General features: G+C 36.0%; 6 non-coding genes across 6 annotated transcripts; all 6 read right to left on the bottom strand.

The window, feature by feature from the left end:
* Positions 1-5,666: 5,666 nt before the first annotated feature.
* LOC149188846 (small nucleolar RNA R64/Z200 family) lies at positions 5,667-5,757 on the bottom strand. The gene has a single exon (XR_016256643.1). It is a non-coding gene; the product is annotated as a small nucleolar RNA R64/Z200 family (small nucleolar RNA).
* A 115-nt stretch (positions 5,758-5,872) lies between these two features.
* LOC149188845 (small nucleolar RNA U54) lies at positions 5,873-5,954 on the bottom strand. Its single transcript, XR_016256622.1, has one exon. It is a non-coding gene; the product is annotated as a small nucleolar RNA U54 (small nucleolar RNA).
* Positions 5,955-6,060: 106 nt separating this feature from the next.
* Positions 6,061-6,134, bottom strand: LOC149188844 (small nucleolar RNA Z199). Its single transcript, XR_016256630.1, has one exon. It is a non-coding gene; the product is annotated as a small nucleolar RNA Z199 (small nucleolar RNA).
* Positions 6,135-9,564: 3,430 nt separating this feature from the next.
* Positions 9,565-9,655, bottom strand: LOC149188843 (small nucleolar RNA R64/Z200 family). Its single transcript, XR_016256645.1, has one exon. It is a non-coding gene; the product is annotated as a small nucleolar RNA R64/Z200 family (small nucleolar RNA).
* A 26-nt stretch (positions 9,656-9,681) lies between these two features.
* On the bottom strand, positions 9,682-9,763 carry LOC149188842 (small nucleolar RNA U54). Its single transcript, XR_016256621.1, has one exon. It is a non-coding gene; the product is annotated as a small nucleolar RNA U54 (small nucleolar RNA).
* A 103-nt stretch (positions 9,764-9,866) lies between these two features.
* On the bottom strand, positions 9,867-9,940 carry LOC149188841 (small nucleolar RNA Z199). The gene has a single exon (XR_016256628.1). It is a non-coding gene; the product is annotated as a small nucleolar RNA Z199 (small nucleolar RNA).
* Between the last annotated feature and the right edge of the window lie 14,694 nt (positions 9,941-24,634).

Here is a 24,634-nt window from a genome sequence, read left to right as displayed (position 1 = left end):
TTGTTGGATTGGATTGAGGTCAATCACAAAACAAGCTTTCATGCTTTCTTTGAAATCAAATCATCAAATCACACTTCACATAAAATTCTTAGATTCAAAATTATGCATGAACTCTTATTGATTAAACTAGCTTTGTACATACATATGCTCAGAGATGTTCATTATTTCTACTCACTCTCTATGGGTTGATTTCACATCCATTTCGCCATTCATTCTTATTGCCCGTAGGCTTAAGATAAGTAAAATTAAAAAATGGAATATCTTTCCTAAATCCTAAAATCACTTCATAAATCTCTTTTTCCTAAATCCTAAAATCACTCCATAAATCATATTTTTCAAAATTCTAAAGTCACACTCAACCTATCCATAAAATCTCTCATACATTTCAAGGTAGATTCTCACACTAAAATCTTATCTATTTTGTCTTATCTTTATCCATAATTGTTTTAAAAATAAAGAAATTAAAATTATTTACAATAAGGAAATAAAGGTCTTTTTCCATGTTGAAATGGAGTTGTCTCCAAAAAGTTTGATGACTTGAAAACTCTAATGCTCTTGCATCAAAGTGCTTTGATGAGTTGTCTCCACTTGTGGTTTGACATGCTACTCCCCCAAACTTCACATTCATAGAGTACAATCAGTTAACCAACAACCAAAAAAGAGTTTTCTTGGTCTTCCAGTCACATAATTCTACTTTCCTACATCTACCATGTAAAAGGTAAAAAACTCTTCATCCCCCCTGAATCCTTTTAGCTCTACATGTCTCCCAATTAAGCCTATTGTAAAAAAAATACTTCCTAAATACTTGTATTCTTCCACTATTTCCACAGGTTTCCCCTCAAAATTAAAATTAACCTACTACTTTTCCGTCTTCAAGGAAAAGAAGATCATGATCTTGGTTTTGTTAATGTTTACTTGCATCCCAACCTCTTAGCAAAAGATCTCTAAGGCCTTCAAATGCTCTCTCAAACATTGAGCAGATTTTGCAATTAAGATAAAGTCGTCAACATGCAAAAGAAGCCTTACCACATGTCTGCTAATTGTATACCCTCTACACTATTACTTCTTAACCAGTGTTCCAACTTATCAATATATAAGCCAAACAACGTGGGGGAAAGGGGGTGCCTCTGCTTGACCCCAATGTCACTACAGTTGCTTTATATTCACTTGGTATTTCAATCTCTTCCATCCTTCTCCAAAGCTTGTCTCTAGGAAGAGAATAAAAAACTTTCTTGAAATCAACAAAGCAACAAAAGGCCTCCACACTTTATATGTCCTAGACTTCTTCTATGAAATGCCTAAAGAGTGATACAATGATCAATGGTAGAATGTCGCGACCCAAAACCAACTTGACTTTTTGCTCTTTTACCTTTATTTTCTACCCTATTGATGATTCTACACTCCACGCTTCTAAGCAGCTTTCCAAAAAGACAATTAACCATAATAGTTCAGTAATTGGAGTGAATATTAATGTCTCCACTTTTATAAAGAGGGATAACAACATTAGTTGTCCATTCAATTGGAAAATTGCTTTGCATGGCATTGTTGAAGATCCTTTTGATAATCGAAGCTAAGATTTCAACCCCCTACTTCAAAAATTTTGCTTACAATCCATCAATGTCTTGAGCTTTACCATTTGCTAACTTTTTTATACCAATTTTGAAATCTTCTAATGAAAATAACTAAGTTGAGGTGTTGATTATGGGAGTGCTACTTCTCTCTTGTTCTCTCTTGCATAGAAATTTCACATAATCTAACCATTGAGCAACAAAAAAACTATTATCTATTTACTTTTTCTTTTGTTGTAATTCCATCCAAAATATCTTGGGATCAAGCTTTCCCAAAGAAATTAATTCCTTCCTTCTTGAAGTCACATACTTTCTCCTTTTTTGTTTTTATCATATTTATGTACCTTTTCGTGCTTTCATTGTTTGCCTCTTCTTCAAGTAATCTTTTCAAAGTGTTTGAAATTCTCTTCATTGGTCGAGATCTTTTGCACATCTTTAAGGTCTTGAAGATTAAAGGGATCACCATACTACTACCAATGTTCTCTATTACTGCACTATTCTCTTCACTTTCTGAGTTGACTTTTGCCAATTGAAATTGATGTTCAAAAGCAATAGCAGAGAGCTCTTTATTTTTCTGATTCACAATGACCATTTGCATGAACTTTCTTACATAAATGTTGGTCTTGCTCTACTTGCATCCCACTTTTGTGCATACCCAACTTTATAAAGAAAGACATATGATCCAACTTCATCCCAATAAAGCAAGCTCCAATATTGAACTTGACAAATTAAAAATAAACCTTTGAGAACAAATCACATAATCCACCAAACTTGTTGCCCATATTCTCATCACTACCTAATTGCATAAATTGATTGTTTGTTGCCCTTGCATTAAAGTCACCAATCAAAACTATATCTCCTAAAATCTTGAGGGCAAAACTATCTTTTTTCATAGCAACTTAAGGTCAGGGTCTTCACTATCTAAGTTTACCTTCTTGTAGAACTTTGAATTTTTTGGGCAAAGTAAGAAGCAGCAAGCCTAATTGTTGCATTGTTATTTGTTTTATTAAACCATATAAATCACTTACTCTTTTTCCACTTTTACAATAACACTCCAACTTTCTCTGAGTAGATGAGTAATTCCTCCATGCCCTTTACCTATTATGATTTTTTTATTCCATATTGAAACTTAAGTGTATCATTCAAATTCTAGAACCTACAATCATCATGCTCATGATGGTCCACAAGAAAAATGATGTCTTTCCCTTCCATTATGAGCCCCAAACCCAGTCCTCTCCTCCATGCATAGCCTCCACAATTACAATTTACCATATTTAGATACTCCCAAAAGGCCTTGAATCCCTATTTTTTATTCTATTTTTGATTGATAATGTTCATTGATGTGAGCTTTCTCATTTTTTAGTTTGATTTCACTTTCTCCCTTGCCTTCATTCTTCTTGTTGTTCAAATGTCAAGTCATCATTCAAGTTAATATGAGTGCCTCTAAACATCCCCTATTCTTTAGGATAGCCATCTTATTTTCTATACTTGTCCAAATAACTCACATTTTGTTACTTCCATTTTATGTTTTCGTGCCAATCTTATTTGCTCGGTTGATATATGTTCTCTTTCTCTCCAAAGTCCTTCAAACCCGTGATAATTATTATTTGTAGTCTTGTCTTTTTCTTCTCTTACTTGCCTTTTGATTTGCTCTCCATAATTCCTTCTCTTACTTTGCCTTTTGATTTTGCTCGAATAAAGGTTCTTACTTGACTAAAGGTTCATTTGCCACTTGTGCCCAAGATTAAGCCATTTGGTGTCTTAGTTTGCTTTCTCTCAACTCCGTGCTATATTGGTATAATGAATTCAATCTCTTACCTCTTGTAGCCCAAGATCACTTCTCAAACTCATATGTAGTAGTATATTGTTATAATGATTCAAGCCTCGTTTTCAAGCAACGATAAGTCCAAAAATTAACTTCTTGTTTCAGGGCTTAAGAAAGTGGCCTTAAATCCTGAAAAATGTTGCTCTCTCGTTTCGGGTTAGTCATCGTTTCAGGACTCCATAGTGGTTGCTTGATCACATGAAAGTCAAACCCGGATTATAATGAATCCATATGCTTCTGCATTTGCACGTTTCACCACTTGGAAAATTCATATGCTTCTGGATTTTCACTTTAAATCGCTCTGTTTTCTTAGTTTCCTTTGATGGCTGGGAGCCTTCTTTTAATCGCTTTGTTTTCCTAGTTTCCTTTGATGGTCAAACCCGGATTATAATGAATCCATATGCTTCTGCATTTGCACGTTTCATCACTTGGGAAAATTCATATGCTTCTGCATTTTCATTTTTAATCGTTTTGTTTTCCCAGTTTCCTTTGATGGGTGGGAGCCTTCTTTTAATCGCTTTGTTTTTCCTAGTTTCCTTTGATGGGGAGGCTCTGATTCTAAGCGCTTTTTTAATACATTTAGCCCGGATGAAAAAGGGTTCTTCAAAGCTTTAGCCCTGATTAAAAAAAATGGTAGTGACCATTGATCTCGAATCGTAGTTAGCATGAAATACACTAGTTTTACTTTGATTTTTAACAAATCATTTTTAAACAATAATCTGAAATAAAAGCAATACATATAAGCACTCCTCTTCACAGTACCTACATCGAAAGGCCGCCGACCCCCAAAATTTCTTTACCACTTGCATTGCAAAATTGCATGCGTTTTAGACTACGCAAAGTATAGGTCCATGACAAAAAATCAGATGTAATATCCTTTCGCAAAACGCAACAAAATTGTTGAGATGTCCGAAACCCATCACCGAGGATTCTAATCTACATTTCCACATTGGCCACAAGGTGTAAACCAAATTGCAGTAAACCTTGTTAATAAGGGCTACGCCTAACATTTACAAATAGATTCATGTTAGGTCCAGGTCATCAGACTAAATGCAGATAATCGAGCAGCAGAGGGTTACTTCCTTTTTACAGATCTAATATAGAAAAACAGCATGGAAACACTGCGAGATCATGAAAGGGAAAAAAATCCCTAATAGTTTTTAAGGAGTTGAGTTCTGTGATGTGAATAGTTGATCTATCACACTGTTTTATTTGAGTCAACAGTAAATATGGCTCATTTTCAGGACACGGAAGACATGAAAGAAATGATGGAATAATCTAAATAAATTTAGATTCATCATTTGTCCTGGATAATGGAGATGATCCGCACGTGTTGAATCCCAACATTACCCCATTATCCACACTTGCTGAATCTAAACATTACCCCAAATAAAACAAGTGTCAAATCTAAGCTTTTAAGTGTTAAAGGACGAAATACATCCAGCAAATGAAGCAATAATATGAATGAAGAAGCAATTTCTGCCATAGGCTTAAACATTAAAATCTAACTTTTAACTTTTAAGTGTCAAAGGACGAAATACATCAAGCAAATGAAGAAGCAATTTCTCTCATAGGCTTAAACATTAAGAAGCAATAGGAATGAAGAAGCAATTTCTCCCCGAAATACATCAAGCAAATGAAGAAGCAATTTCTCTCATAGGCTTAAACATTAAGAAGCAATATGAATGAAGAAGCAATTTCTCCCATAGGCTTAAACATTAAGAATCAATATGAATGAAGAAGCAATTTCTCCCAGGCTTAAACATTACCCTAAATAAAACAAGTGTCAAATCTAAGTTTCTAAGTTTACATCAAGCAAAAGCAAATTAACCAAATGAAGAAGCAATCCATCCCATAATTAATAATTAAGACCCGTGTAATTCTTTCTCTATTTTTTTATAATTACAACCCAAAAAATTACAACCCAAAAACAAACTTTCACAAGCGTCATCCACTGGATTTTTTAAGAGATTTAAAAAAACGAAAATCTCTTAAAAAAAAACGAAACAAATCAAAAGAATCACAATTCAGCTCACAACTTCGGTATATAAAATCAATTCATGGCATTACAATAGAATACACCTAATAGTTCTGATAGTCGATCCAGCATTCATCTTTTCATCAAATGGCCTTCCATTCTCCTTATAAGGAGCCCACCCATCTAAACGTATGTGTCTATGACAATTAATCCACTAATGCATGGTAACAAACAACAGAGATCCAATATAAAACCCATGAAAGCAATAACAGGGGCAATAAATCAACCCACAAATATTCTGCTCAGAATGAACATATGTCTCATCGATGGTGTCCATCTCCGAAGTCTAACATGTGTAATATTTGTAACATTCATCATCGCAGAAAACCCACAACGAAAAATCCCAGAAACTAGCTCTCATCTTATCGGTCGTTCAGCAGATGTGTAATATTTGTAACATTCATCATCGCAGAAAACCCACAACGAAAAATCCCAGAAACTAGCTCTCATCTTATTGGTCGTTCAGCAGAGTATTAAAGCTCAGAATAGCGTATAATGCCCTAGGGCATATAATCCTCGAGCCTTTTTTCCAGAAACTTGTATAACAGAAGAAGGGAAAAGAGAAACACCTTCAAGCCTCACAGAATAAAACCCTATGGACGATATTTCACAAATAACACATAACACGAGGTCATCAGAGACTTAAATACTAGTAATCACAAGATATCATGTTGTTGCAGTTATTTAAATCATCATTTGATCGTCTCGCGGCCTCTGAATGCTTCAAAATATAACACAACAAAAAAAAAGTGAAAAAAAAGAAAGAAAAAAACCCATTTATGAAACAGAATCAGAAACTGAACCAAAACACAGAGACGAACAAACAGAGAATTCGAATCTGGGCATGAAAATCCCTTTCCGAAACAAATAAAACGTAGAGGCAGAAGGGACAAAGAATTCAGACCTGGGTATGCAACTTTAAATTTATTTGAAGAATAATGAAAGAAAATAAATAACCATGCTACCAATTCTCGTATAATTAAAAGTCCAAAGACAGGAGCGAGACATCCCTCGAGGGAAATAATCACAAAAACAAGGCCATTCAGAAGAGACAAGATGACCTGCCAGTAAGAACATCAACCTACCATGAAACCCCCCTATCGCCTTCGATAGCCTTCTTACGATCTTGAAATCTCCTTCACTGATCGATATAGGTAGAAAAAGACAGGGTTTGCCGCCATAAGGCTGAAACCCTAACCCTCGCTTGCTTGTATGTTTTACTTCGTTTTAAACCTGAAATATATACTAAAATGTGATCATACGCGCATATCGCTTCATTGGTTGGGTAAGAGAGGAGGTGACATTTCCTCGTGAACGTTCAGTTCTTTTAGGCCAGGTTAGACCCTATAAAATAATAGTGGTTGTTTTTAAGTAAACGATGTTATTTTTTTAATAAATTTAATAAAAATATGGATAATCAGAGAGTTTCACCAAGATTCAAAGTCGTGTTCGGTGGAAAAATGTTTAGATGTTTTATTCAATTTAGAATTAAATTATAATATTGAAAGAGAATTCCAGAATATTGAAAAAAAAAAATATTTTGTCACAGTGGATTCCAACAATTAAAGGAAAGTTTATTTTACTATGAGCTTAGATGGGTATGCAAGTTATTATAGCACTGGGCATAGTATTTTGCATTGAATTTTTTAGGTTAATTATAATATATTTTATTTTATTTTCAAACAAAAAAAATAAATTTTATTTTTCATTTAAAAAGAAAAGTTTACATAGGTTAAGAATTTGAAAAAAAAAATCCGTCAAAACCAATCCACAAAATTTATGAAACTCATACAGAGTCTCAATCCTATCATATAAATAACAATATCGAGATATGAAACTCAGATAGAGTCTCAATCCTATCACATAAATAATAATATTGAGATGGTCTTTCCTTTATACCTCCAAAATAAGATATCGTTTGTTAACCAGTGTGGTGTTAACCGGTTGTGGAAAAATGGACATAGACCCAAATAACTCTAATCCTAGATATTCCCATAGCGAAAAAACAAACAAAAATTCAAAAAGTGAGGGGCCACCCTCATATGTCAAAATATCCCCATACCTCTGTAGCAAGCCCATGCAAAAAACAGAGTATTTAATCTTTCTTAGCACCTGAACGCAACCTTCCTTTCATAAAGAATCAACCACATTGTTATTTTCTCGGAAGATATGTGAGACCGGAATTTGTTATTTTCTCGGAAGAAGTGTGAGACAGAAAGCTGTTATTTTCTCGGAAGACATGTGGGACAAAAATCCTAACTTTCTCGGAAGACATTGTTATTTTCTCGGAATATATGTGAGACAGAAATCTTAACGAAAGACGTGATCAAAAAGTGGGTTTTATGCAACTAGTGAGATCTAGAGACAATTAGTGAGATCTGGAGCATCTAGAGACAATTAGTGAGATCTGGAGCATCTAGATCTGGAACATCTAGAGACAATTAGTGAGATAGGAACATCTAGAAAAGATCTATGATTTTCTCATCAAATAATCACTTTAAAATCACCATATATCAATCTCAACAAATGTCCAACTATTTGGCACAAAAATATATGCCAAATGTATGCCCCATAGTGCCAAGATATATGCTCCGGTATTAGAGCCAAGAAGAGCTCTGAACTTGTAAAACTCTCCAGAACTCATCATAATTGTTGCATCTCATCATAATTAGCATCTCATTGTTGCATCTTTCATATCCATGATGAAGATGCCCCGTCAAAGAAACCAACTAGAAACATGTTCCATAAAGTCCTTTAAAATATATCTTCTGTTTAAAATATTTCCTGTAATAAAACCCTTCTCCATAATGTAGGTTGCAATCTTGATACTGAATCCCCTGACATTCGGATCTCTCTGGTCAGGAATCTCTTAGCATTTCCTCATATGACAAATGCCCCGTAGTATGTATAAAAGAAGAGCTATGAAATCCTTATTCTCTGCAAACCATTGAGACAGAAAATCACCAACAGAGGACTGGTTCCACACTGAATTGATAGGAAGAATGTGAACGGCCTTAGTCCAGATAGCGACAGCGATAGCACAAGGTCACAAAAGATAAATATGTGAGACATCTTCCAAGAAAGCCTAACAAAGAGCGCATCCACCAGGTCCTTGGAAGCCTCTTTTGATCAGATTGGCTCACGTGAGGATTTTATCATAAGACCATTTATCAACACAAATATTTAGGAAATATCCTAACTCCCCAGTTTTTGAAACCTGCGTAGACTCGAATCCATCATATTGCCCTGTGACAGGAATTGGTAAATCCCTTTTACCTTAACGATGCTTCATTCCATGACAGCTTATTGTCCTTTGTTGTTAATGTGATACCAACCATCTTCAGGTGAAAAATATATGTATCCCATTCTTCAACAAAATCACCAGAAAAACCCATGTTTTTCGTCGATGTTTTTGAGTTAAAAGAGCTATGATGTGAATAGTTTATTCATCACACTGTTTTATTTGATTTGAGTCACCAATAAATGTGGCTCATCTGGCTCATCTTCCGGACACGGAAAAAATGATAGAATAATCTGAGTAAATTTAGATTTCTCATCTGGATAATGGAGATGAGCTACACGTGCTGAATCCAAACATTACCCCAAATAAAACAATAAGTGTCAAATCTAAGCTTACGTGAAAAGAACACTATTATCCATTCACTTGTATTTATAATTACACCCCATATCTGACTTAACATAAACAAACTTTCAAAAAATTACACCCCATCTGACTCAACAGAAACAAACTTTCAAAAAATTACACCCCATCTGACTTAACAGAAACAAACTTTCAAAAGCGTCATCCACCAGATTTTTAATAGATTTAAAGAAAACTAAACAAATCAAAAGAATCACAATTCAGCCTCGTAACTTCGGTATATAAAATCAATTCATGGCATTACAACAAAATGCACTTAAAGACTAAACATTCTGGCAGTCGATCCAGCATTAAATTTCCATCAAATGGCTTTCCATTCTCCTCATAAGGAGCACACCATGTATACGTATGTGTCTATGACAATTAATCCATTAACTATAATAATCTATGCATGGCAACAAACAACAGAGATCCAATATAAAACTTATGAAGAAATAGCAGAGACAATAAAACAACCCACAATACTTTACTTATTCTGCTCAGAATGAACATTTGTCTCATCGATGGTGTCCATCTCCGAAGTCTAACATGTGTAATATTTGTAACATTCATCATCACAGAAAACCCACAACGAAAACTCCCAGAAACTAGCTCTCATCTTATTGGTCGTTCAGCAGAGTATTAAAGCTCAGCATAGCGTATAATGCCCTAGGGCATATAATCATCGAGCCTTTTTTTCAGATTTTTGTATAACAGAAGAGGAAAGACAAAGCCCTTCAAGACTCACAGAACAAAGCCCTAAGGACGTTATTTCACAAATAACACATAACATGGGGTCATCAGAGACTTAAATACTAGTAATCACAAGATATCATGTTGTTGCAGTTATTTAAATCATCATTTGATCCCCTCATGAACTCTGAATGCTTCCAAATATGACCACATACCGAAAATAGCGGAAACAAAAATCCCATTAATGAAACAGAATCGGAAACTGAACCGAAACACAGAGACGAACAAGCAGAGAAGTCGAATCTGGGGATGAAAAACCCTTTCCAAAACAAAGCACAACAAAAAACGCAGAGGCAGAGGCAGAGTTCATACCTGGTCATACAACTTCAAATTTATTTAAAAATTAACGAAAGAAAATAAATAACCATGCTACCAATTCTCGTATAATTAAAAGACCAAAGACAGGAGCGAGACACATTCCTTCGAGAGCGAATAATCACAAAAATAGAGTCATTCAGAAGAGATACTATGACCTGCCAGTCCAGGAACACCAACATACCATGAAACCCCTATCGCTTTCGATGGCCACTTACGATGTTGAACTCTCCTTCATTGATCGACATATGTAGAAAAAGTTTGCCGCTATAAGGTGGAAACCCTAACCCTAACCCTCGCTTGCTTGTATGTTTTACTTCGTTTTAAAGATGTAACATATACTAAAATGTGATGATAGCCACATATCAATTCATTGGTTGGGTAAGAGAGGTGGTGATATTTCCTCGTTAACGTTCAATTTTTTTTAGGAGGTCCGGGAATTGTTTTTAGTGTGATTTTTTGGAGATTCCGGTGATGGAATCTGACGGAAAAATTTGAGGTTAAATCTTGATTTCTATTATTTAAAATGGTTTTTTAACTCCATATTTGGATTCAACACTCTAAAACCCCTACAGAAATTACCTATCAACCTTGCGATTTCAATAAATTGCTGCCAGATTTTAGAGAAATTTAACCGGAAAAACCCATGAGAAAAACTTCCAAAAAGTCTAACTAAAAACTACACCATAAAATAGTAGTGATTGTTTTTTTAAATAGAACGAATTTTTTTAAAAAGGAAATTTAATAAAAATCTGATGGATAATTAGAGAGTTTCACCCAGATTCAATTTTGTAGAAAAATGTTTGGAAGTTTTATTCAATTTAGAATTAAATTATACTATTGAAACTTTAATGAGAATTCTAGATTATTGAATTTTTTTATTTTTGTCACATTGGATTCTAACCATTAAAGGAAAGTTTATTATGAGCTCATATGCTTATATAAGTTATTATAGCACTTCGCATAGTATTTTGTATGGAATGTTTTATATCAATTATACTATATTTTAATTGTTTTTAAAATAAAAGAAAGTAAATTTTGCTTTTCATTTAATAAAAAAAGTTTACATATATCAATAATTTTTTCTGTCGTAACCAATTCACAAAATTTATTAAATTTATAGAGAATCTCAATCATATCATATAAATAACAATATCGAGATCATCTTTCTTTTATACCTCTGAAATAAGATATCGTAACGTCCTAGGACGGATTTGGACTCCTAACATCTACCGAGTACACCAAAAACGGACGTAGACCCAAATAGCTCTAATCCTAGATATTCACATAGCAAAAATAACAACCAAAAATTCAAAAAAGTGAGAGGGCCACTCTCATATGTATCCTCAGACCTTTGTAGCAAGATCGTGCAAAAAACAAAGTATTTAATCTTTCCTGACACCTGAACACAACCTTCCTTTGATAAAGAACCAACCACATTGTTATGTTCTCGGAAGATATGTGAGAGAGAAATCCTAACGAAAGACATGATCAAAGAGTGGGTCTTATCCAACAAGTGAGTGAGATATGGATCATCTAGAGAAGATCTATGATTTTCCCATTCGATAATCACCTTAGATTCACCATATATGTCAATCTCAACAATGTCCAACCATTTGGCACAAAAGAATATGCCCCCTAGTGCCAACATCTATGCTCTTGTATTGGATCCACAACTGTTAAACTAGATGAACTTGTAGAACTCTCCAAGTCTCATTATAATTAGCATCCCATTGTCGCATCTCCCTGATGAAGATGCCCCATCGAAGAAACCAGCTAGAAACTTGTTCCATAAGTCCTTTAAAATATATCTTTTGTTTGTAATATTTCCTGTAATAGGACCCTTCTCCATGAAGTAGGTTGTAATCTTGATACTGAATCCCCTGACATTCAGATCTCTCTGGTCAAGAATCTTAGCATTCCTCATATACCAAATGCCCCATAGTATGTATAAAGGAAGAGCTCTGAAATCCTTATTCTCTGCAAACCATTGAGATAGAAAATCACCAATAGAGGATTGATTCCACATTGAATTGATATGAAGAATGTGAAGGACCTGAGTTCAAACAGTGATAGCACAAGGGCACAAAAGAAAAAATATGTGAGACACCTTCTGAGGAAGCCTAACAAAGAGTGCATCTACCAGGCCCCTGGAAGCCTCTTTTGATCAGATTGGTTCACATGTGGATTTTATCATGGACCACTAACCAACAAAAATATTTAAGATTTTAGGGAATACCCCAACTCTGCGATTTCTAAAACCAACGTAGACTCGAATCCATCATATTGCCTTGTGACAGGAATTGGTAAATCCATTTTACCTCAATTTGATCCCTAACGATGCTTACATTCCATGAAAACCTATTGTCCTTTGTTTTTAGTGTGATGACAACCATCTTCAGGTGAAAAATATATGCATCCCATTCTTCAACAAAAGCACCAAAGAAACCCATGTCTTTCGTCGATATCCAAGACGAATGATGGAAGCTTAGTCCTTTGTCGATATAAATATCTTTCAACCTATAGAAACCATTGTTGTGTAGTACTTCAAGAAGAGGAAGAGACAATGTATATGGGTCGTGCATCCCTTTAAGCGTTGCCATACCAATTTCTACCATCGAACCAGAGCCTATTTCCCATCTGATGTTGCCAAAAAGCCAATGTTTAGTTTTCATAAGGCTTCTCCAAGGCATGGATGCCATTTTATGCTCCAAGGCTCCCTCCCTAATCCAATTGACCAATGAATGGATCCTTAAGTACTTATCCTTTATGATTTGATTCCATATTCCCCCTCCATTTATAGCCCTCCATAAAAAAATTAAAAGCATCTCCAGATTGAAGGTTTCCATATTTTTAGACCTCATTCGCCTTGATTCACTTTTCTAGTCAGAGTCTCTAATCTAACAAGAGGAATTTTCCTATAATTTCCAAAGCTGACCAACAGAAAACGCATAATGATAGACTTAATTTTTATGATGACAACAGATGGAAGTTTAAAAATGTGCATCCAGTAAATGGCAATATTTTGTAGCACCGCCTTAATCATGATGACATGTCCACCAAAGGATAACCATTTGAAAGAACACAAACCCTATCTCTTCTCAAATTTCTCCAACAACCAAACCCACTCACTTATCTCATAGCAATCTGGCATAATGAAGAATCCAAGGTATCTAAAGCCCATATCTAAAGGAAGAGATTTAACCTCGAATAGGTTGGAAATTTCTTGCATCAAAACAATCTCATGATCTGACACTATAAGAGCATGTTTCCCCTTGTTCAGGAGAAGGCCTGATGCATCTCCAAAATCATTTAAAATCTAATAGAAAGCCCTCCATTCCTAAATAATACCTATTTTGGACAGGAGAATGTGATCAACGAACATTAAGTGAGACGGAGTGGTTTGCCTTGATAACCTACATTTAGAAATAATCCCCTTGGACCTAGTCACTCCTATGCTCCTACTCATCCCATCAATCACTATCAAGAACAATAGTGGAGATAGCACACAACCTTGTCTTAAACCTCTAAATGATCGGAAGAAATCCAATGGAAGCCCATTAATATTAACCGCCAAGTATGTCGATGTGACACACGCCATGATCCAGTTAACTAACTGGACCCCCAAACCAATCTTATAGAGAATTAGTCTGAGAAATTCTCAGTCAATGCAATCATAGGATTTAATAGGTCTATCTTCAGTAGACATGCCTTGAGTTGCTTAGACTTTATGGAGCAAGCACACTCTTGTGTTATTACAACAACGTCATGGATTTGCCTTTGATCAAGAAAACCAAATTGTTCGAATGGGATGTGCTTTGGTAAAATAAGCTTAATCCGATTACCAATCAATTTTGATATCATTTTATATACCATATTACAAAGAGATATAGGGCAGTAATCAACAAATGTAAAAGGATTTTCAACTTTTGAGATAAGAATGATTAAAGTAGAATTTACCAAGCCTGATATCGAGCACAACTGCCGAGATTTTTCCACCATGGTAGTTAGGTCCTTGATCATGATATCCTGAAATAATAGAGAGAGCTCCACGGACCAACCGCCTGGCCCTAAACTCTTATCCTTAGCCAAATATTTAATAACTCCCAATAACTCTTCCTTGGAAACTGACCTCCACATCATAGCTTTGGCCTCCTCATCGATCACATTCAAAAAAAAAATATTAACAAATCCCATCTGATTAACCACATTGACTCCTTCACTTACTCTATAGATATGCCTGAAATACCTAAATGTTTCCTTTTCTAAGTCTCCTTGTCTGGAATATGAATTCTGTGCTTCATCTTTAATATGCCATATGGCATTTTTCTACCTCCTAAAAGACACATGATTATGAAAAAACCGCATGTTTTTGTAACACCCCACCCCACGTTTACTTGCTTTTACAAGCTCCCTGAGATAAACATGAGTTGAGAGTTACTATGCATGAACCAACAATCAAGTTACAGTTATGGAAGTGGGGCCTATTATACTAACAACCTTTTGCAACCTCCTAGTGACCCCTGATCACCAAGATGTCAAACAACATCCATTCGTAATATTTCCTTAGACTGGAACTGCCCTTTTGACTCACTTCACAGCCCAACTGCATGCATGCAGACCTGTGTATGTGGCCAAAAGGCTCCATCCACACGCACAACCCATCTTTCGTGTGGCTACGGTCGAAGTTTCTCAATTAAGACAGTGCGGCCAAGGACTTTGTTCTAGATTTTCGGGGCTAGCCTATAGGTCAACTACCCAAAACTGCCCATAACTTCCAAAGCTTCCCGTAGGAGTATTCTTGCATTGTTCTTGACTTAATCCCTACTCAAACTTGTTAAACATATGGTAATCATTTGTACAAACACTTTGTAAGCATAGTACATATAGGTCATGAATGCATATATGTTCAATATTTCATAAGTTTGTCAGAGAATCATCAAGAAGGCTTGTCGCCCTCTCTTACCAATTGCAACAACACACATTAGCTCATGTATTCATATAAAGTAATCAAGATCCCGTCAAACCATGTAATGGATCCATAACAAGAGCACATCATATAATGAGAAATATACCATGCATGTAACCATCATTTAACCAAATTGAAACCATGACAAACCAGTCGTAAAATCATACATTAAATTAAAACTTGTGCTCATTAATCTCAATAAGGAGTAACATATGATAACACATGCAAATTCCAACCAAGTCAGGGACTTCCACGTATGAACCGACCATAGATTAGGCTTAACCAAATATTTCTTTCATCAAATCACCCTTGTGCATATTCCAAGCATGAATGTGGGGTCTCATGGGATAAACCAAATATAACCAAACAGGGAATCCAAAGGTTAAACCACATCCACCCTCAAGTCACAGTGATGTCACCTAAACTAGTCCAAAGATCACCAAACTAGAACAAGCTTGGATGCCTCGGAATTTCTTCACCATGCCCAGAGGAATTTTCCTATCTTCACCCACCTGTTAAAGGCTTCCCAGAGAAACCATCTCCACTCCCAACCCTTGAGATTTTCCTGAGACCACCTCACCTGGATCCAAAATATTCTGACAATCCAAAGCTCAACCAAAAAGGAACCCACTACATCATGGTTATCTGAAAATGGAAAAGGCAAGGTTGTACACAACTATCAATCCAGGCAAATCCCATGTCAATGACAAGAAAATAACCAAATAATCAAATGCATGCACCATGCACTCGAATCCCAGCAAAAAAATCACACATGCAACCTATTACATGCAATTTCCTCCTATTGTAGTTGCTTTTCCAATCTTCTTCTTATGCTCCCTTGCTTTCCTTTGCTTGCTTTCTTGTGTCTTCCTTGTGCTTGCTTCCTCTTGTTGTAGTTGTCTCCTCTCCTCTTCTCTCCTCCAAGTGAATTCTAGAATGTCCAAGTTTGTGCAAGAGTGTGATAGAGTGTAATCAAGAGAGTGTTGGGTGTGAAGCCTAATTATCTTCTTGATTTAGAGGTCTTGTTTCAAGCGGGTGTATACCCTAGGAAGAATGTACACCCCTCCACATGGGGGGGGGGGTTGCGAGGGCTAGCGGGCCCCCGAAGCTAATAGATGAAAAATCGCCTTGTAAAATATTGTAATTTCATAGTGAATTAGAGCAGTTCATTAGGCGAATGATTTGACAGTAGAAGTTATGTTAATTTGGGGTTTTTTGCCCTAGAAGGAAACCCTCAGTTTATATGAGGGAATTATATTACAATTGTGTATTATTATTCTAAGTGAGAAAGAGAGAGGAGACTGTGTGAGATCGAAGAGGAAATTGCAGCAGGTCTATTGTAGGACCTAGGTTGTATCACTTCATTTTCCTGGATAATATAAAAGGAAGGACTCGTTGTTTCTCTGTGGATGTAGCCCAAATTGGGTGAACCACATATATATGTGTCTCTCTTGTTTTATGCATTTATGTGTTTTTTGTTTCCACGATATTTTATGTGTTCCATTTCTCTGTGATTTAATTTTCTAACAATTGGTCTTAGAGTTGAAGGTGTATTTGGCTGATAAACTCGCAGGAGAGAATGGTTCCTGGTTCAAGTGGGAGAAATGGCAGAAGATGGTAGGTTTAGGGTCGATAAATTTAACAACCAAGACTACCACTTGTGGAAGATGCAAATGGAAGATTATTTGTATCGGAAATATTTGTTCCTACCATTGAGTGGAAAATCAAAGAAGCCGATGAGTATGACAGACATGGAATGGGAGGTTCTAGACAGAAAGGCACTAGGAACAATATGACTGTGTATGGCAGCATCGGTGGCATTCAACATTTCAATGGAAATGAAAACAGAAGGTTTAATGACGACATTGGCCAAAATATATGGAAAACCCTCAACCTCAAATAAGGTATTTATTATGAAGCATCTATTTAATATGAATATGTCAGAAGGTGGATCTGTTGTTGTTCATTTAAATGAATTTAACACAGTTACCAGTCAGTTAAGTTTTGTAGGGGTAAATTTTGATGATGAAGTTACGGCTCTGTTATTTCTATGTGCATTGCCAAAAAGTTGGAATGACTTAGTTATGGCTATAAGTAACTCTATATATGGATCTAGTACTTTAAATTATGATGATGTTGTTATTGTTATCCTTTGTGAGGAAATGCGACAAAAAAGCTCCGATGAGACATCAGGTAATGCTTTCACTACAGAGACTAGGGGAAGAAAAATGTAAAGAGGAAGGAACCAAGGAAATCGCAATAAGTCAAGAAAAGGCACATCCAAGTCGAGATTAAGGATCATAGAAATTGTTTGTAGATTTGAAATTGCTCATGAAATTTACTAAATCACGAGACTCAAACCTACTTTACTGCTTTGCGAAATTCAATTCACAATCTATAACACAAATCATAAACATGCAATAAGAAATAACACAAATGCACAATATTTTTGCGAGGGGAAAGCAACTTCTAAAAACCCCTTCAGCGTTCTGTTCATTAATCAAGTGAGTAAGAGAAGCTATTACAATTATCAACTCAATGTGAGAGTTTAACCTACAAAAGCAAATCTATTCGCTCCTACTGAATGACTAATATGGCTAGTACTTAACCAATTCATCACACCATGCCCCTATTTCCTTGTGCAATTCCTGACTAATTAGGCCCCTATTATTTAGGGAATTCCTCTAATTGGTTATGCAATTCCCAAGGATGGTCCACCTAACCTCATGCAACACCTGTACACTCAACTAGTTTACAATTGTTGGTAAATTACCTTGGAAACTCTGCCACTTTCCTCTAATTGGTTATGCAATTCCCGAGGATGGTCCACCTGACCTTGTGCAACACCTGTACACTCAACTAGTTTACAATTGTTCATTAATAACCTTGGAAACTCCACCACAACTAGGCAACTTGAATTCTTTGCATGCATGAGATAATTATTAGCTGATTGATCAGTTAACTAGATGGTCTTTGGGTTAAACTGATGCCCTAATACTTAACTGACCACCAACTAGTTTTATTAATAGTTAGAACTAGTTTAACTGATTACAAAAAAAAATAAGTCAACCAAGGCTCCTAAAATTTAGGAATCACTACATACAATTGAACTCCATGCCCTTAACTCAAATTAACTGAGTTAATTGAGTGATAATAACCATGTCACCTCAGCTAACTCATCCAAGTTCTCTATAGAATTTCGAATTTTCCCAATTTAATTAAACGCAAAATCAAATTGAGAATTTCTTGTTGCATTTTTCAACACTCCCTCTCAACAAGAAAGGGATTATCAACTACCCTTATCCTGGACCTGTGGAATGTATTGCATGCAACACCTCTCACTTTTGTTGCTACTACTACAACATCTGCAATTGAGAAGCACAAAAAAAAAAACATGAATCAACTATTTCTGCAACTGTCTACTGGGAAAATTGTGTTGTTGCTAACTATGCTACTGAGCCTCCTACTCTGCTATCAACACTCCTCTACATTCCTCAGTATCTGACTAATCCTCCTACTACTGAATATTGTGGGCCCCTCGTAACAAGGCAATGATCAATGAGGAGAATGCCTTAGTGGACCCTACCCAAATTTTTGCAACTCTTGGACTAAGGATCTACATCACTCCAACTCACTCCTCGAGGTATAGTTGCATGTGCTCTCTTTGCCCACTTGGCTCTAACTCTACCCCTATTAGAGGCATTTTCTTTAGTGGATGTCTCCACTCTACCTCCTCTCTGCCTCTCCATTTGTGGCTTCTCTACAACTTCCTGAGGCTACTTCTAAGGCTCCATTTTGAGAGGTCTATCTTGCTCCCTCTAAACCACCACATCTCTAATCTTTTCCTTGCTCCTCAAGGTTGTGCATTCATATTCTACCTCAAGTGCATACAAGTTCTTGAATCAAACCCCGATTTGCTTCACATGTCCTATGGTTATGTGTCTCGGGAATGATTTTCCTTTACTAAATATCTCATCATAACCACGGTCTTCTAAAACTGCAACTGAGATGAGATTTTTCTTTAGGCCTAGAATGAACATGACATCCTTGAGTAAAAAAGGGGATCCTAACTCCCTCTGAAAAGTGATTGTACCAATCCTGGTCACATTGTACCTCCCATCGTCCCCAAACTCAATAGTCATTTGGAGATCTTTCTCCTCTAGGTCACTGAAAAAATCTGTACACCTTGTCATGTGGAACTAGGAACCAAATTCCAAGTACCACACGCTCCCCATCATTGTGCTTTACATGCATGCGATAAGGGTGAATTCAAGCTCGAACTGTGAAGCCAAAGCTTCACCTGTTGCTCCTCCTGCAGGCTCCTTCTTGCTAGACTTTTTTGTGTGGACGCTTTGTAGCATAGTGCTCGAATTCATGACAACTGAAGCATTTTATTTTGGACAAGTCTTTCTTCTTTCCCTCTTGACTAGATTCAACCTCACCTTGGGAATTATTTCCCTTGGCCTTCATTCCTTTGTTGACTAGAGAAAATTCCTCTTCCTCTTCTTTGGATGAGGTTCCATCTTTGGTATTCTGCCTTATTTCCTCCTGTACCAATTCAGACCATAAGTGTTCCCAATTCGATAGTTTCTCCCTCTCGTTCACCTAATCTTGGTAGTTATGCTAGCTCTTGGGAAGGCCTAGAAGGGTTAGGCTTACCAAGTCATATTCTGCAACATTAACACCAACCCCACCAAGTTCATCACGAACTTGTGTGAACTTGCTCAGATACTGTGGAATAATGTCATTCTTTTGCATCTTGATATTTCGAAGTTTATCCTTGAGCGCAAGCTTCCTGTGGTCACTACTATTCTCAAACAATTTTTTCAGTGCTTTCCACATTGTGAATGGAGTTGCTTTCCCATGGATATTTTAGACAATGTGATTTCGTACTCCCTCCCAGATTATTCTCCTCGCCTTGGCTACATCTTTCTTCCACTAGGCAAGGTTTTGGGCATCATATGCTTTTGGTTTTGCAACATTTGTCTTGATGTATTCTAGAAATCCATTGTCATCCAATACAACCTCCATGTGATTCTTCCATGTAATGAAATTAGAGATGCCTTCCAAGGCATACTCTAGCCTCAACCCGCTGAAGGTCATCTTCTCAGCTTTGAAGAGATCCTGCTACATTGAACTACATATTCGAACTTCCAGAGAAACAATTTCGAATTTCTTGTTCTAATGTGATCCCTACTCCGATAACATGTAAAAATTATATGTAGATTTGAAAATGCCCATAAAATTTAATAAATCACAAGACTCAAACCTACTATACTGCTATGTGGAATTCAATTCACAATCTAGAACATAAATCATAAACATGCAATAAGAAATAACACACATGCAAAATATTTTTTCTAGGGGAAAGAAACTGCTAAAAACCCCTTCATCCTTTTGTTCATTAATCAAGTGAGTAAGAGAAGTTATTACATTTGCCAACTTAATGCCAAATCTCAAACTACAAAAACAATTATATTCTTTCCTACTGAATGACTAATCTGGCTAGCACTTAAATAATTTAGCCCACCATGTCCCTATTTCCTTGCAAAATTCTTGACTAATCGGGCCCCTATTATTTAGTGAATTACTCTAATTGATTATGTAATTCCCAAGGGTGATCCACCTGACCTCATGCAACACCTTTACATTCAACTAGTTTACAATTGTTGGTTAATTGCCTTAGAAACTCCACAACGACTGGGCAACTCGAATTATTTGCATGCATGAGCTAATTATTAATTTATTGATCAGTTAACTAGATGATCTTTGAGTTAGACTGGTGTTCTACTACTTAATTGACCACCAGTTAGTTCTATTAACAGTTAGAACCAGTTTAACTAATTACAATTGAAATTAACTCAACCTAGGCTCCTAAAATTTAGGAATCACTACATACAACTGAACTTCATGCCCTTAACTCTAATTAACCGAGTTAACTGAGTGACAACAACCATGTCACCTCATTTAATTCATCCAAGTTGTCTATGGAATTTTGAATTTTCCCAATTTAATTAAAGGGAAAATCTAATTGAGACTTTCTTGCTGCATTTTTCAACCGGGATAGTGTGTTGGAAATGTGGAAAGAAAGGACACCTGAAGAAAGACTACAAATCTCAAAAGAGAAAAGAAGGAGATGGACAACAAGAGAATAATCATGAAGTGAATGTGATAGATGATGTGTTGCAAGATGATTTGATTCTTTCATTAGAGAATATTATTGATGCACAGGTGGTAGATTCAGGGGCCTCATTCCATGCTACACCTGATAGGAAACATTCTCATGACTATGTTCAAGGAGATTTTGGATAGGTTCATCAAGGTGATGATAAACCCTATAAAATTGTTGTAATGGGTAAGGTTTTTATAAAGCAATAGAATGGAAACCAATGGCTATTGAAGGAGGTAAGGTGTGTTCCAGATCTAAAGAAAAATCTAATTTCAACAGGGCAGTTGGGAGGTGAAGGTTATGTAACGAATTTTATAGACAAAACTTGGAAGGTCACTAAAGGAGCCCTAGTAATAGAAAAAAGGAGAAAAAGTAGGTACATTGTATTTATGCAATGGTATTTCTAATTTTGTTAATGCTTTAACCTCCATAGGAGCATATATGACACTCTAGCATCATAGACTCAGGCACATGAGTGAGAAGGGGATGTGAATTCTTCACTCAAGAAATTTGTTGCAAGGTTTGAAGCATGTTGATTTGAATTTTTGTGGAAATTGTGTATGTGGAAAACAAAAGAGAGTCAGATTTATTAGAGTTGGGAAGGAAAAGAAGAGAAAAAAATTAAAGCTTGTGCATACATATGTATGGGGACCTGCTCAATTATCATCTCTCGATGGCTCTCGCTACTATGTTACTTTTATTGATGATGCAACTAGAAAAACCTGGATTTTTTGTATTCAAAATAAATATGATGTATTTGATACTTTCACGAAATGGAAAACTTTGGTTGAGAATGAGACATGAAAGAAGTTGAAGTGTCTCATATCAGATAATGGAGGTGAATATTGCATCAAAGAGTTTGACAAATACTTTTTAGAGCATGGAATTTGCAGAGAGAAGACAGTTCCAGGAACACCATAAGAAAATGGTGTGTCAAAAAGGATGAACAAGACAATCATGGAGCGTGCAAGGTGCATGAGATTTCATGCAGAATTTCCCTTACACTTTTGGGCAGATGTTGTAGATATTGTTGTTTATAATATAAACAGAGGGCCTTCAAGTTCCTTGGATGGTGGCATTCCAAAGGAGGCATGGACAGGTAAAAAGGTAAACTACTTATTTTTAAAGACTTTCGGTTGTGAAGCCTTTGTCCACATCAATAAAGAAAATAGAAAGAAGCTTGAGGCAAAATTAAAGAAATGTACCTTTATTGGATATGGTGTAAATGATTTTGGTTATCACTTATATGATTATGAAAATCACAAAATCATTAGGAGCAGAGATGTCATATTCGATGGAAAGGTCTTGTATAAGGATCATATGCAAGAAAATAAATAAGAAAATGAAAATAAAGAATACACAGTGCTTGATGAGATCACAGAAAAAGTAAAGGTGAATGAAAATAATAATGATCAACATCCAAAACAACAACACCAACCGCAATAGCAACAGGCACCTCAAACACCTGAAAGTGGTGTTAGAAGATCTACTAGGATAAGTAGACCCCCTAAAAGATACTCTCCATTATATTATGTATTTTTTATTGATTCTAGTGAACTAAAAAGATACGAAGAAGCAATGCAGGTAAAAACCAGGAAGAAGTGGGAACAAGCCATGGAAGAAGAGATGGACTCCTTGATACATAACCAGACTTGGGACTTAGTCAAGTTGCTTGCAAGTAAAACAACATTGCAGAATAAATGGGTTTATAGGTTGAAGGAAGAAGATGAAGCTAAACATAGGTACAAGGCTAGACTTGTGGTGAAGGGGTTTGCACAAAAGAAAGTTATAGACTTTGATGAAATTTTTTCTCTTATTGTTAAAATGACTTCAATCAGAACTATTTTAAGTCTAGTGGCAACAAAAGATTTGCATCTTGAGCAGTTAGATGTAAAGACAACCTTTCTCCATGGGGATTTGGAGGAAGAAATATATATGCTGCAGCCACAAGGGTACGAGGTTAAAGGGAAAGAAAAATTAGTGTGAAAATTGAAGAAAAGCTTGTATGGCTTAAAATAGGCTCCAAGCCCATTGGTATCTAAAATTTGACAGGTTTATGTCTGAACAAGGTTATACTAGATGTCATTTTGATCACTATGTTTATCTTAAGAAACAAAATGATGGCAATTATGTTATATATTGTATGTAGATGACATGCTTATTGCATGTTCTAACATGCAAGAAATAAATGTGCTTAAAGGAAAATTGGCAAATTCATTTGGAATGAAGTATTTGGGTTATGTAAACACAGGGAAAATCACAAATTAACATTGTCCCATAGTGAGTACATAGAAAAGGTATTGGAAATATTTAATATGCAGAATGCAAAACTAGTTAGTGCACCTTTGGCTAGCCATTTCAAACTAAGTAAGGATACGTGTCCGAAGACTCAGGAAGAGATGGAATACATGTGTAAAGTTCCATATGCACCAGCAGTTGGAAGCTTAATGTATGAAATTGTCTACACAAGGGTTGATATTTCACATGCAGTGGGAGTTGTACGCAGGTATATGAACAATCCAGGAAAAGAGCATTGGATGGAAGTGAAGTGGATTCTCAGGTATTTGAGAGGTACCACAAATCAAGCATTATGCTTTGGTGGTTCGAACATTGCTCTACAGGGATATGTTGATGCATATATGACAGGTGATAGAGATAACATGAGGAACACCACAAGGTATGTGTTTACTATAGGTGGAACAATTGGTAGTTGGGTTTAAAAATTGCAAAACATTGTTGCACTTTCAACAACAGAAGCAGAGTATGTTGCTGCTACAAAGGCTAGTAAAGAAATGATTTAGTTACAAAGGTTTATGGATGAATTGGGCAAGAAGTAGGAGATGGGAAGGTTATACAATGACAACCAAAGCGTCATTCATCTTACAAATAACTCAACATTTCATTCCAAGACTAAACCTATATAACTCATGTACCATTTCATACAGTCAGTGTTGGAAGATGGACAATTGAAGCTAGAAAAGATACACACTAGCTAGAATCTTGTAGATATGTTAACAAAAGTTGTAACCAAGGAGAAACAAATATTTTGCTCAGTTTCAATTGGTCTTCAAGTATGATGGTGAAGATGAGAAACAACTAAGTCCAAAGTGGAAGCATCGTCCAACAAGTGAAGCAGTGGTTGAGTTTCTATAATCAGTCTCCAAGTGGGAGATTGTTGGGTGTGGAACTTGATTATCTTCCTGATCCAGAGGTCTTGTTTCAGCTAGGTGTATACCCCAGGAAGATTATACACCCCTCCACACAGGGGGGTGCGGGGTTTAGGTGTAACACCCTCCTCCCACATCTACCCAACTAACCAACCAACCGGGGTAAATATGTGATGAGAAGTTACTATGA

Source organism: Pinus tabuliformis, chromosome 3_1, assembly GCF_031772625.1.
Source record: "Pinus tabuliformis cultivar Carrire ecotype Pingquan chromosome 3_1, CPIR1, whole genome shotgun sequence".
Taxonomy (NCBI): domain Eukaryota; kingdom Viridiplantae; phylum Streptophyta; class Pinopsida; order Pinales; family Pinaceae; genus Pinus; species Pinus tabuliformis.
Note: the sequence above shows the minus strand (reverse complement) of the source record. Positions and strands in the feature narration are given on the sequence as shown.